The sequence below is a fragment of the Camellia sinensis genome, chromosome 8, assembly GCF_055761805.1.
Source record: "Camellia sinensis isolate YWXY chromosome 8, ASM5576180v1, whole genome shotgun sequence".
NCBI classification, from domain to species: Eukaryota; Viridiplantae; Streptophyta; class Magnoliopsida; order Ericales; family Theaceae; genus Camellia; species Camellia sinensis.
This window is the reverse complement of record NC_138968.1, coordinates 115,645,676-115,659,599: the sequence shown is the minus strand read 5'-3', so window position 1 is coordinate 115,659,599 and position 13,924 is coordinate 115,645,676. Positions and strand designations below refer to the sequence as shown.

The following is a 13,924-nucleotide window of genomic DNA, read 5'->3' as shown; positions in this document are numbered from 1 at the left end:
ACCTCCTGGCCGAGGTGTGGCTACCTAGGCTTCGGCGTGCGGCTGCATGCCGAGGTGCGCACAAGACAAACTAAAGGTGTAAGTGATCATGCAAGGTAGGCCAAGGTGAGATATGATGTTTGGCCTAAGTGTGAGGCCTAGGTAAGAGTGATCTCGGCGACTACACTTAGGGAAGTGAGGTCTGGAGATCTGGGTTTCTACCCGTGAAGAACAAGAAGAACATGAACATGAAGACCATGAAGAATATGAATACTAAAATCATAACTTCTTTATTACAAAAATCTGGAATTTCATGCTATGAGTTCGAAAACATGGACCTTGGTACCCATACTTGAAGATCATGTGAAAACAAACACAAAAACATGGATCTTGGCATGAACTTTCGGATCAAAACATGACTTTTCTTGAAGAACACATGAATACTATTTTCTCTTTCTAAAACCGAACTTCAAAGCAATGCATGGCTTACAAATCATATTCAATCATGCAATGCAATAACATGAACATAAAGAACAACATGGGTAGATCAAGAATCTAACCTTAAAACACGGATCTAACGATTCGATCTCTAGGGATCAAGCTTGGAAATCCACTCTCCCTCAAGAACTTCTCTTCCTCTCCTAGAGCTTCTCTCTCCTCTTCAAAAACAAGGATATAACAAATGATAGGTTTCTCTCTCTCTGCTGGCTGACTTAACACTCAGCTCGGACACGTGGTAACGGCTGGTTGGCTCTCCTCAAAAAGGTGATAGATTGACAAGACATGTGTAAGACAAAGTGTATCTAACAAGCTATTTGGTAAGGCACTCCGGCAAGTGATGACATTGGCTAAGGACAAAGCTTCGGCAACTAAGGTGACAATGACCTCGGCTAGGAAGGACAACACTTGACTAAGCTGTGCCACACCTTGGCCTAGATGTGCCACACCTCGGTCTAGGTCATACCACTCCAGGACAAGATCACTTAGGTGCAAAGGTAACATCTCGGCCTAGATAATACACATCTCGGCCTTGGTGATGAACACATCGGCCTAGATAATGACATCTCGACCAATATGTCAGGGCAAAGGTGGAGGTCGAACAAAGTGGTTCCAAGATAATTCTAGATTGAAGATGACCTCGGCTTGGAATGATCTAGGCGTAACATAACCCATGCTTGGCATGACCTAGGCTTAACATAGCAGGGAAGGGACAAAGCATGCAAGCAACACTTAAGCAAAACAAGACAAGATTCATGAATGCAAATTTAGCAACACAAGGTTATGTAAATGAACATGAACATGACTATGACATAAATGTGGGTTGTTACAAGGCTGCAGGACGTTTGGCAAGAATAACCAAACATTTTTCTAAATTGGCAGAATTAACCAATCTAGAGGTTGGCTGGATTAAACTAACTCTTCGTAATCTTCAGCCGAAGTAACTATATCGGCCAAGGAGTAGGTTGGCTGGATTAAACCAACTCTTAGTACTCTACTCTTCAGCCGAAGTAAGGATCTCGGCTAAAGAGTGGTTGGCTGGATTAAACCAACTCTTAGTGTTGTTCAACTAATGTATGGATTTCGGCTAAAGAATGGTTGGCTGGACTGAGCCAACTGTTAGTACTCTTCAGCCGAGGTAGGTATCTCGGATGAAGAGTGGTTGGCAGCTATAATTAGATTGCAAGATCAAGACCAAAATAAGTATCTCGGCAAGTGAATACTGTACCTCATCCAAGACTTCGGTTAGAAAGTAAAGTACAAGCATGAAGATCAACCGAAATAAGAGTTGAACAAAAAAACAGACTTCATTGAAAATTCAAAACAAGTACAAAGGGTGGGGCCTCAGCCCGGTTACAATTTGTTTCCAATAGCAAAGAAAAAAAAATACAAAGTCAATTAAATAGATCGTCAAGATCGGCATCAAGATCAACTCTAAGACCGGTTTTAGCTGGCAGCACAGTCTCGGTTGGGAGCACGGTTTCACTAGGCAGCTCATCAGTCAGGTTCTCCACCACTGGCACCAACCGACCTGACTGATCATTGACAACCGAGGTATCATTGGGCACGGTTTCTTCTTCCTCATCTGATTCTTCAAGAAATTGTTGTTGAACGGTCACAGCATACTCCGTCATTGAGCCCGGTATGAAATATGGTGGAGGATTGTAGACCTCGATCTCTGGTTGATGACCGAGTTGAGTCACGGTCGCCCTCCAACCGCACTTGAAGAAAAGGTCCTTCGCCGCTTCACATTGTTTAATATAAAGGGCTTCACCTTCCTTAAAACTGCGGGTCTCAGCACCCTCCAGCTTCTTCTTCATCTCCTCAATTTCGGCTTTCTTCTTTCCTTCTAGTTTAGCAAATTCGCGCAAATATTTGTCCTTGATCACGTCTGCAGCTTTTTGTTTTTCTGCTTCAGCCGAGCTAACAAGACCGGCCAGACGACCGTTCTCAGATTTTAGCTCGGCTAGTTGCTTCCTAGCCTCTTCTAGCTCGGCAGTTTTTTCAGTTACTTCGGCCATGGCTTGCCTTGCTATTTTTCGGAGCTCCAACACACGCTTATGGGCAATTTGACTCTTTTGCATGGCCTGAAGAAGAATGGAAAGAAACTAATAACAAAACCGAGCAAAAAGTTGGAAAAATTAGAGAGATCAGAGGGGCTGCTTACCAGGATCATTGATTTCGTTGCAGGCCAGATGGCCTTGAGCTCGGTCAAATGGTTGTGATGCTCCATATCAGGGGGCAGACATACACTCTTAGCCAGATTGAAGGCTAGCATATGGTCTTTATTAGCCACCACTGAGTCAGTATCACGGATAGCACAGTTTTGGAAAGACATTTTTGGAGCCCACTTGGAGGAGCTAGCCCGGTCAGAACCCTACGGCTGAGGGCTCGGTGGAGGGCTCAGTGGAAGAGTGGTTTCATCTTCATCAACAAGGCGTTGCTCGGTTTGGGTAGTCCGGGCACGCTTGCTGGGGCGAGATGAGGAGGGTCGTTGAGATGGAAGAGCCACCACGGTCTCTTGAGTCTGGGTGGTTGGTGGTACTTCGGTAGGGTGTGTTTCGGTTAGGAGGGCCCTTACTCTGTTCCTCTTCGCCATCTCTTGCTCAGCAGTAGTACAGACCAAATTAATTTGTGGCAAGGTTGGATCCGGTTCAAGCGATGCCTCCAACAAAAAGTCTATTACTCTGGCTTTTCGTCGACTGCTGTATCTGTATGTCGGTTCAAAATTGAGTATCTTGGGCCAACTTCTTTCAGGATACCATAGTGCGGCGCGAAGTGTGTTTAGGTTAGGGTAACTGTACAGTGACTTGAGGTGGGCTGAGTCTACATAAAGAAGACAACTGTCAGTTCGGTTCAGGAACAGGAAATCGAAATAAAAAGAGGCATGCAATAGAGCCGAGGTAATTATACCGGTGGTCCCTTTATTCCAGTTTATTCGGTCACCAGGAATCTGGGCTTCTTGGTCTTCGAAGTTCCCAGAAACCCAGAAGAAATCATCGTCGTTTAAATCTTTATCTGGGGCATCTTGGATTATTTTTTCTTGGCGGCGTCATATTCTTAAATAATAAACCCAGCCGTCTTCTTTTGACCCTATGGAATATTGGTAGAAGAGCTCGGCTAAGCCGAGGTTAAGGCCAGCCCGACGGTTTAGCTCAGCTATGCCATTTATTATACGGTATGAGTTTGTGGAAAGTTAGGTAGGACAAAGGTTGGTTTGTTTAAGGAATTCGCAAAGTAAGGGCTGTACAGGGAAGCGTAAACCGCACTCCACAATGGAAATAACGTTAAAGGGGACAAAACCCTATTTTTCCCAGGGGATGATGTCTAACTCGGCTAGAGAAAGGTGGACATCATCTGGGATTTGGTAGTCCTTGCGAAATTCAGCTATTGCACTAGGAGAGTTAACTAAAAACCTATACTTTCCCATTTATGGTCTAAATTATGGGTAAATTAAACTCGAGTGCTATCTCGATCGGAGATTTGTGCTGTGTAGCTCGGTTGAGCGCTCAAAGGAGTGCTTGGGCAACCTAAGTCTGCAAAGTGAAAAACAAAAGTGTTAAGCACAGACCATGGGACCGTGCTAAAAAGAAAACAAAGGCAAGATAAATGAAGCATTTAGCTCGGCTATGTGGCATACTACGGGTTCAAGCTCGGTCTTAGCAAGGGGTCCGATAGCTCGGTCTCAGTAAGCGGGTCGATAACTCGGGAAGAAGGAAGGTTTTGTTAGACCGGTTGAGCTCCTAGGGGCAGTTTTCTTAGTTTGATCTAAACTAAGAGCGCTGGTTTGGCCCCAAGACATAGCTCGGTTGGAAGTGAGGCTTTCAAACACACTAATTGCGGACTTGGTTCGGTTTGTTATCTAGGCTAAGTTAAATCAAAAGATGGTTTGACTTGTTGAAATTACTAGTATAGCATGAAGTATTAGTTCGGTTGGATAAGTATGACTAAGATTCACAGCAACTACAAACAACTTTTTAGTTCGGTTATATTGTGATTTTGGATCAAATACAGTGTTCTACAGACTGCTTCATGAAATACAAGGGGTTCTTATAAGGTTTTTCCCATAAAACGCAAGGAAAAACAAAAATGTGTTTTGTAAAAACACCAACAATATGCTATGGATTAAACAAAGTGCGAAAATAAGAAAAATAGAACAGATTAGTGAAGCTTACCAGGTGAAAAGGAAGGAAAGGGAAAGTAGAAAGCAGCCACATGGAGGCTCGAAGAGAGGGAGAAGGAACTTGAATAGTAAAGTGGTTGATTCGAAATAAAGAGCTTATTTTGTGTAGAAGGCAGGACAAAAAGGGCAGGACTGTTCAAATTTCGCGAAATACGAAGACGGCGTGACAGTTGCCTTGGGCCAATCAGAGTATGCCACGTGTCGTGTGAATGAGAAGCGATTCAGTTGGTGTGATTGAAGAGACGTTTTGACCGGACAGGTAAAGCCGGCGTAAATTTAGCTCGGCTGGAAAAGCTAAAAGAGTTTTTTAGCTCGGTCAGAAAGGCTAAAGGAATTTTTTAGCTCAGCCGATAAATAGGTAATCCCAATCATGCTACGCAGATGGAATTAAGGGGCAATTGAGAGGGTAATTTATAAGAAAAATTAGGCCGAGCTGGGCAATGGGCCGTTATGGGCCACAGTACGAAGGACGGAGTAAAATGGCCATGAAGTTATTCCGGTCCAAATGAGGCTTGAAGTTATTCCGGTCCCAAAGAGCTACGGTTAGCTCGGTCACCATACTAAAAGTTATACCGGTCATGGTGCAGTGGTATTAGATCGGTCGGAACCATACTAATTGTTAGCTCGGTCCAATCATGTTGTGGTTTGTACAGGACGAACTGAGGTAGAGTTATCCCGGTCTGATCTGCGGTTTAGCATAGCTATGCTTACCTCGGTCATATTGGAGTCTGACCATAGAAAAACCATCTCACTTGGTTTAAGCAGTGAGAGGGGTGTTGAAGGATAAGTATTATCTTTCAGGAGTGTGACTCCTAGGACTCCTCTATACGGAGGAGTAAGAGTCCTACTAGGATTGTGCCAGGCAGAACCTATAAAAGCTCACAACATCACCTATGGAGAGGTAACACACAACTTTGACTCCCGAATTCGCAGAGCTTTTTGTCTGTTTGTCTATTTTGCTGACTTAGGCATCGGAGAGGTATCCGGCACACACCCGCCGGCTAGCTCACGTTTGTGTTTTCAGGGAGTAAAGTGACGACGTACGGAGGAGCGCAGACTTGATCAATAGGATTATACGGGAAGAATATTTCGTGCCCGTACAATAATCTAAGGGTCACAAATTTTTCATGATCATTTTCATGAAAAAATTTTCATGATTCCTAACATTTCTCATAAAATAATGATAGGAATTATGAAAAAACAATCATGAAATGCTTCATGAAAATTCTCTATCCTTAGATTATACATATAATAAAATATCATCAGCAATATTAGGTATTATAAAAAAAAATTTCATGAAAATAATTATAAAAATTTTGTGACCCTTGGATTACAATCAGAATAAAGCACTGCACACTAATCAAGATAATTTAAAGATAATAAATCTTTCATGATTTTTTTCATGATCCCTGACTTTTCTTAAATATCACATACTAATTAAATGATGAAATACTTTCATAAAACATTTCATGATATTTTTTTTCTATAATGCTTATCCCCACTAACTTTGATCTCTCATACTTTCTCTTTTTATAAATATAAATTCAAAGGTTCCAGAATTTTGAAAGCTTGAATCAATGTGGCCTTCCAACTTTCTCTCTCTAGAATTTCAAAATTTCTCAACATTGTGAGCTTCATCAACGGCGAGCCTTGAAATCTTACAGTGCAGGTTGTTGGGATATACCTCCTTATTGGAGTGTGGGACCCAATTGGTTTATTAAAAAGAATTTTAATTTGGCTTGGTTTAGGTATAATATATTTTTATATATTATATTTAATTTTGTGGAGACCTAATCTAATTTGGAAACAACTAAGGTTTGATTATAAACCCTAGATCCACAATATATTTATTTGTATTGTTTTTCCCGAAGGAAAATAGCGGCAGCAGCATACACTTTCTTCTTGGAGAGATAGTGCTTGGGTTGATAAAATCAATTGGGTGGTGCAGAAGTTTTTCCATTATTCGGGGCAGTCATTGTGTGGCCAATTTGGTTCGGTTGGCTATTTTGAATTCTGCTGTTTGGGTTAATTATTTTGGGTCTTCTTCAACTCTGATTCTGAAGATTTTGGTTCTTCTATTTGGTGAGGTCTTTCCTCTTTGTTTATTTGAGATTATTTGGAATTCACCTAAGGGTGGTTTTGTGAGACCATTAGTGTCTCGTTTGTAATCGTTTGGAATTATTTTGTTGATAGTGGAATCGGATTTCGATCCCGTGGACGTACCTCACATTGAGGGAACCACGTAAAAATTCTTGTGTTGCCTTTGATTTAATTTTTCCGCATTAGTTTTTATTCCCATTGATTGATTTACTTGTGGGGAATCATCGTTTTTCCCTAACAACTGGTATCAGAGCTTACGGTCTATTTGAATTTATTTATTTGTATAAATCAATGGAGGGGAATGTGGGTCGCATGTCTAGCTTCAATGGAAGTAATTGGGTAACTTGGAAAACTAAAATGGAGGACCTATTATTTTGTAAAGATTTATATGGACCCATTGAGGGTGATTCTGGCAAACCCGAGGGTATGAAAGATGATGAATGGAATAGGCTTAATCGAAAAGCCGTTGGTGTTATCCGTCAATGGATTGATGACAGTGTGTTTCATCATGTTGCTACTGAAACTTCAGCACATGATTTATGGAAAAAATTAGAGGGCCTTTATGATAGGAAATCAGCCACAAATAAAGCTTTTCTGTTTCGTAAGTTGGTTAATTTAAAATATAAAGAGGGCAGTCCTATTCCGGAACATCTGAATGAAATAAAGAGTATTGTTAACCAACTTGCTTCTATGAAAATTGTTTTTGATGATGAGTTGCAGGCTTTGATGCTACTGAGTTCTTTGCCCGAAAGTTGGGAGACTTTGGTTGTGACGGTTAGTAATTCGGCACCTGATGGAGTTGTCACAATGGGCCAAGTTACTAGTAGCCTGTTGAATGAAGAAACTAGAAGAAAATCAGCGGGTTCCTCTCATTCGGAAGCATTCGTTGTGAGAGGCCGAAGCAAAACAAGGGGGAGGAGTAAGACTCCTCATGGTCGTGATCAAAGCCGTGACAAGTCAAGAGATGGCTCTTTTTCAAAGAAAGACGTTGAGTGCTATTATTGCCATGAGAAAGGGCACATGAAGCGGGAATGCCGAAAGCTCAAGAATAAGGAGAAAATGCGTGATAAAAGTGTGGATAAGAAGCAAGAAGACACAACAGCAGTTACTACCAATGGTGATCTCATGGTCGTTTGTGAAGATGATTGTATCAATTTTGTGGGCCAAGAGAGCAATTGGGTGATTGATTCCGGTGCTTCTTTTCATGTGACTTCTCGAGTTGATTTCTTCACTACCTACACCGAAGGAGATTATGGTTTTGTTCGAATGGGTAATGAAGGTTTGTCCAAGATTATTGGCATGGGTAATGTTTGCTTGGAAACAAATTTGGGTTGCAAGTTGTTGCTTAAAGATGTGAGGCATGTTCCCGACATTCGTCTCAATTTGATCTCTACTGGGAAGCTAGATGATGAAGGCTTCAACAACAAATTTGGTGATGGAATATGGAAGCTCACGAAGGGTTCTTTGGTGGTGGCTAAGTGCAAGAAGACTCATACACTTTATTCGATGCAAGGAAAAATTTGTAAAGGTGTTGTCAATGCACTTCAAGATGATACTTCTACCGAATTGTGGCACAAGCGGCTTGGCCACATGAGTGAAAAGGGGCTGCAAGTTTTGTTCAAGAAAGAGCTTCTACCCGGTTTGAAAGGTACACATCTTAAAACTTGTGTTCATTGTTTGGCGGGTAAACAACATAGAGTTTCTTTTCATAAAAATGTTGTTTCTAGAAAAGAAAATGTTTTGGAGTTGATCCATTCAGATGTTTGTGGTCCTTTAAAAGTTAGAACACATGGTGGTGCACTTTATTTTGTTACTTTCATTGATGATTATTCAAGGAAAGTTTGGGCTTTTTTACTAAAAACTAAAGATCAAGTTCTAGAAGTATTTAAGCATTTTCAGGCTATGGTTGAAAGAGAAACAGGGCAGAAATTGAAGTGCATCCGATCAGACAATGGTGGTGAATACATTGGGCCATTTGATGAGTATTGTCGCAGCCAAGGTATTCGGCACCAAAAGACAGTTAAGAAGACTCCTCAACAAAATGGCGTTGCCGAGAGGATGAACCGCACCATTGTGGAAAGAACAAGGTGTTTGCTTTCACAAGCTAAATTGCAAAGATCCTTTTGGGGTGAGGCATTGAAGACGGCAGTTGACGTGATCAATTTGTCTCCTTCCTATCCTTTGAATGGTGATGTTCCAGAAAGAGTTTGGACCGGTAAAGATGTGTCTTATGAGCACTTGAGAGTGTTTGGTTGCCGAGCTTTTGTTCACATTCCAAAAGATGAGAGGTCCAAGCTTGATAGTAAGTCAAGACAATGTATTTTTCTTGGCTATGGGCGTGATGAATTCGGGTATAGATTGTGGGATCCGGTCGACAAGAAAGTCATTCGAAGCCGTGATGTTGTGTTTCTTGAAGACCAAACAATTGAAGACTTTGGCAAAGGTGATCAACCGGAACCAAAAACTAGTGATCTCATTGACATGGATCCATCTCCTTCATCTTCAGTTGATGATGAAAATGGGGGAGATGTGCAGCCACCTATTGAAGATGTAGAGGATGATGCTAATCCTAATGAAGTTGAGCCAGAACTTGAGGAAGAGCATCCAACTCAAGAACTACCACCACAACTTGAGTTGAGGAAATCTACAAGGGACCGACAACCTTCAAGAAAGTATCCTCCCAATGAATTTGTGTTGATTTCTGATCAAGGGGAGCCGGAGAGCTACCAAGAAGCAATTGAGCATGCAAAGAAAGGTGATTGGAAAAAGGCCATGGAAGAGGAGATGAATTCCTTAGTTGAAAATCACACTTATGATTTAGTGAAGTTGCCTAAGGGGAGGAAAATTCTGAAAAATAAGTGGGTTTTCAAATTGAAGAATGATGGCAAGAATCTGAGGTACAAGGCACGTCTTGTTGTGAAAGGCTTTGGGCAAAAGAAAGGTATTGATTTTGATGAAATTTTCTCGCCAGTTGTGAAGATGTCTTCTATTCGGGTTGTACTTGGCATGGCTGCAAGTATGAACCTTGAAGTTGAGCAACTTGATGTGAAGACCGCATTTCTTCATGGTGACCTTGAAGAAGAAATTTACATGGAGCAACCGGAAGGATTTGTGGAAAAAGGGAAAGAGAAATTTGTTTGCAAATTGAAGAAAAGTTTGTATGGCCTCAAGCAAGCCCCGCGGCAATGGTACAAAAAATTTGACTCTTTCATGATGAATAATGGTTTTTCTAAAACCACTTCGGACCATTGTATGTTTGTGAAAAATTTCCCGGATGGTAAATTTATTATTCTTTTGCTTTATGTTGATGACATGTTAATTGTGGGTCAAGATTCTACCATGATAAACAGGTTGAAATTGGAGTTGAGCAAGTCTTTTGCTATGAAAGATTTGGGACCGGCAAAGCAAATTCTTGGTATGAAAATTGTTCGTGATCGCAAAGAGGGGCTGATTTGGTTATCTCAAGAAAGCTACATTGAGAAAATTCTTGAGAGGTTCAATATGGATAAAGCAAAGCCGGTTGGTTGTCCACTTGCGGGTCACTTCAAGCTTAGTTCGAATCAATGTCCTATAAGTGAGAAAGACAAAGAAGAGATGTTGAAAGTTCCTTATGCTTCAGCAGTTGGTTCTTTGATGTACGCCATGGTTTGTACAAGGCCGGATATTGCTTACGCCGTTGGTGTGGTGAGTCGTTTTCTCTCTAATCCGGGTAAAGAACATTGGGCAGCGGTAAAATGGATTCTAAGGTATCTTCGAGGGACTTCGAAGGTATGTTTGTGTTTTGGGGATGGTAAACCGATGCTTGATGGGTTCACAGATTCTGACATGGCTGGTGATGTTGATTCTAGGAAATCTACTTCGGGGTATTTGATGACTTTTGCAGGGGGAGCTGTGGCATGGCAATCTAAATTACAAAAATGTGTTGCTCTCTCAACTACCGAAGCTGAATTTATTGCTATTACAGAAGCTTGCAAAGAAGAATTGTGGTTAAAGAAATTTTTGCAAGAATTGGGTTTGAAGCAAGAAAAGTATGTGCTTTATTGTGATAGTCAAAGTGCTATTCACTTGAGTAAAAATTCTACTTTTCATTCGAGATCGAAACACATTGATGTGAGATACCATTGGATTCGTGATGTGTTAGATTCGAAATTGTTGCAACTCGAAAAGGTTCACACAGATGATAATATTTCAGATATGTTGACAAAGACTTTGTCGAGGGACAAACATTTAAAGTGTCGAACTTTGGCGGGTATGGTTGATGTCTCCACCTAAGTTGGTAGGGGGAGAATTGTTGGGATATACCTCCTTATTGGAGTGTGGGACCCAATTGGTTTATTAAAAAGAATTTTAATTTGGCTTGGTTTAGGTATAATATATTTTTATATATTATATTTAATTTTGTGGAGACCTAATCTAATTTGGAAACAACTAAGGTTTGATTATAAACCCTAGATCCACAATATATTTATTTGTATTGTTTTTCCCGAAGGAAAATAGCGGCAGCAGCATACACTTTCTTCTTGGAGAGATAGTGCTTGGGTTGATAAAATCAATTGGGTGGTGCAGAAGTTTTTCCATTATTCGGGGCAGTCATTGTGTGGCCAATTTGGTTCGGTTGGCTATTTTGAATTCTGCTGTTTGGGTTAATTATTTTGGGTCTTCTTCAACTCTGATTCTGAAGATTTTGGTTCTTCTATTTGGTGAGGTCTTTCCTCTTTGTTTATTTGAGATTATTTGGAATTCACCTAAGGGTGGTTTTGTGAGACCATTAGTGTCTCGTTTGTAATCGTTTGGAATTATTTTGTTGATAGTGGAATCGGATTTCGATCCCGTGACGTACCTCACATTGAGGGAACCACGTAAAAATTCTTGTGTTGCCTTTGATTTAATTTTTCCGCATTAGTTTTTATTCCCATTGATTGATTTACTTGTGGGGAATCATCGTTTTTCCCTAACACAGGTGGGTTTCATCACCATTGTTTTCAGCGTTTCTTATTACTCTGAGATTCACCTTTTCCGGCGGGGTTGCTTCGTTGGGACGCTCTTTGCCATTTGCTACTTAATCTCGGCACTGTAAGTCTTCGGTCCCGTGTATTTTGTTTCGGTCTTCGTTGTCGCTTGCCATTGTTGATTTTGGTTGTTACACATTGTTTCCGATTGGTCACATGTTATCCGGCGAATCCGTGGTTTTCCCATTGCCATTGGTGGACCATTGTTTTCTTCGATTTTTGGGTAAGCCCACTATTTTTTTGAGTTTTTGGACAGGCCTACTACATGTATATATATATATATATATATTCAGTTTTTGGGCTGGCCCACTATTTTCTGGGGTTTTGATTTAGGGAGCGTTTAGCAATGACTTTTTTAATTGTTTTTTTGAATTTTTTGACTTTTTTAATTTAAAATTTTTTTATTTGTTTAGTTTTCTTGTTTGGCTTTTTCACTTTGGAATGACAAATATTTTTTTTTTTCTTTTTGTGATTTTTGACTTATTGATTTTTTTGTCCTTTTGTGATTTTTTAACTTAGAAAGAAAATCAAACCCGGGCTTAAAAAGCATTGGCTTTAGTATCGTTGATTGTTCGGTCGGCCATTGTGCTTCCAGCATTGCAAGTTGTTCATATATATATATATATATATATATTTTAAATAAAATTATATGCACCAATTAATATACTAACTAGTGTACCAATTGATGATATAGCATAATTTAAGAGGTTTTTGTATTTGTAATTTGTATAATGAGTGGGATCAATAATAATGTCATAACTAGTATTGATATATTAGTTAGTGCATTGATTAGTAAACTAATTAGTGCATATAGCACCACCGTATTTGTTTTGGTAGAACGTTGCACCTCTAAAATTGATAGTTGTCTAGCACGTAGTTGCTTGGTCGGCAATTGCACCTTCAACTTTGTAAGATGCCTTTAGTGTATTTGTTTGGTAAGACATTGTGCCTCCGACTTGTGAGTTGTCCATTTGTTGGTTGCTTGGTTGGCTGCTCAAAATCTGGGCAAGTTTCATAACTTAGTAAATACTCCAGCAGGAAATTTCACATTCGCAACGATGTCACGTTGACATTGGCGATGGTGGACGTGGCTCGGTCGTGTATGAGCATCACAATACCCGTCCCAATTGCCTCCATTGTAGATGGGGTGTTATGTTTCCGTTGAATCCCTTGTTGCATCGATTCTTTTTTTATTTTAAACTTACACCAATGCAAATATCAGTGAACACATTTAGAGTGGTAAATGGCATCTCGGTCTTAGATGGCCTCATAGACTTAGACTTTTTAGGCATTTGGGATATCCATCATTGCTATTCATTGTCGCACAACAAAGGTAGTAAGACCTATTATGTCAAGGTTGGACCTCTAACTCGTCACTGAACTTCCCAATAATGACAAACATGGCTCTAATTTCCTTCAAGTCGGGGGGAATTGGGAGTTCGCTATTGAGGAGGTGGACTGATCAAAGCGGGTCCAACGAGTGAACGGCCATCCAAGTAATTCTTCATTTTAATTTCTTTTTGTCCATCCGCTTATTGTCTATGATTTTTATTTTTTTTATTCTAAGTGTTATTGTTCGTACGTGCAGGTTCGAAGAAGCTCAAAAGGAGGCCAGAGAAAAAGCATCCGAAGGACACCAAAGTTGCAATGAGGTACAAAGATTGGTCAGCCCCGCATTTGCTTAACTATATGCATTCTTACTGTAAGAATTTATGTATTTATTGATTGATGTAGATTCTTGTGTATATTGATTTGTATGTTACAAGCTATTATATAGGAGAGGTGTGAGGTAAGTGAGTGGTGGTAGTGGATGGTAGTGGAGGTGGTGGGTGGTAGTGGAGATGGTAAGTGTGTTAGGTTTAGTGGATGTAGTGGGTTAGGTTAGTGGGTTAGGTTTAGTGTACATTAACAGCCCCCCTCAAACTCAAGGAGGATAGGAACTAACCAACTTGAGTTTGAAGAGAGTAACAAAACAGAAAAGTAAACTGATAAATAAAAAACAAAACAGGATAGGAGACACGGTATGATCGTGTCGGACCGTTGTAGCAGACAGTTTACGGGGTCATGTCGGACCGTTGTAGAAGACACTGTGTGGTCGTGTCAGACCGATGTAGAAGACAGTTTATGGGGTCATGTCGGACCGTTGGAGCAGACA

The 13,924-nt window shown here is 40.5% G+C and overlaps 1 long non-coding RNA gene across 1 annotated transcript; it reads left to right on the top strand.

Moving 5' to 3' along the window:
• The first annotated feature begins 6,180 nt into the window (after positions 1-6,180).
• On the top strand, positions 6,181-13,470 carry LOC145797059 (uncharacterized). The gene is made up of 3 exons (XR_014338031.1): positions 6,181-6,329; positions 11,721-11,833; positions 13,358-13,470. It is a non-coding gene; the product is annotated as an uncharacterized LOC145797059 (long non-coding RNA).
• The last annotated feature ends 454 nt before the right edge of the window (positions 13,471-13,924 follow it).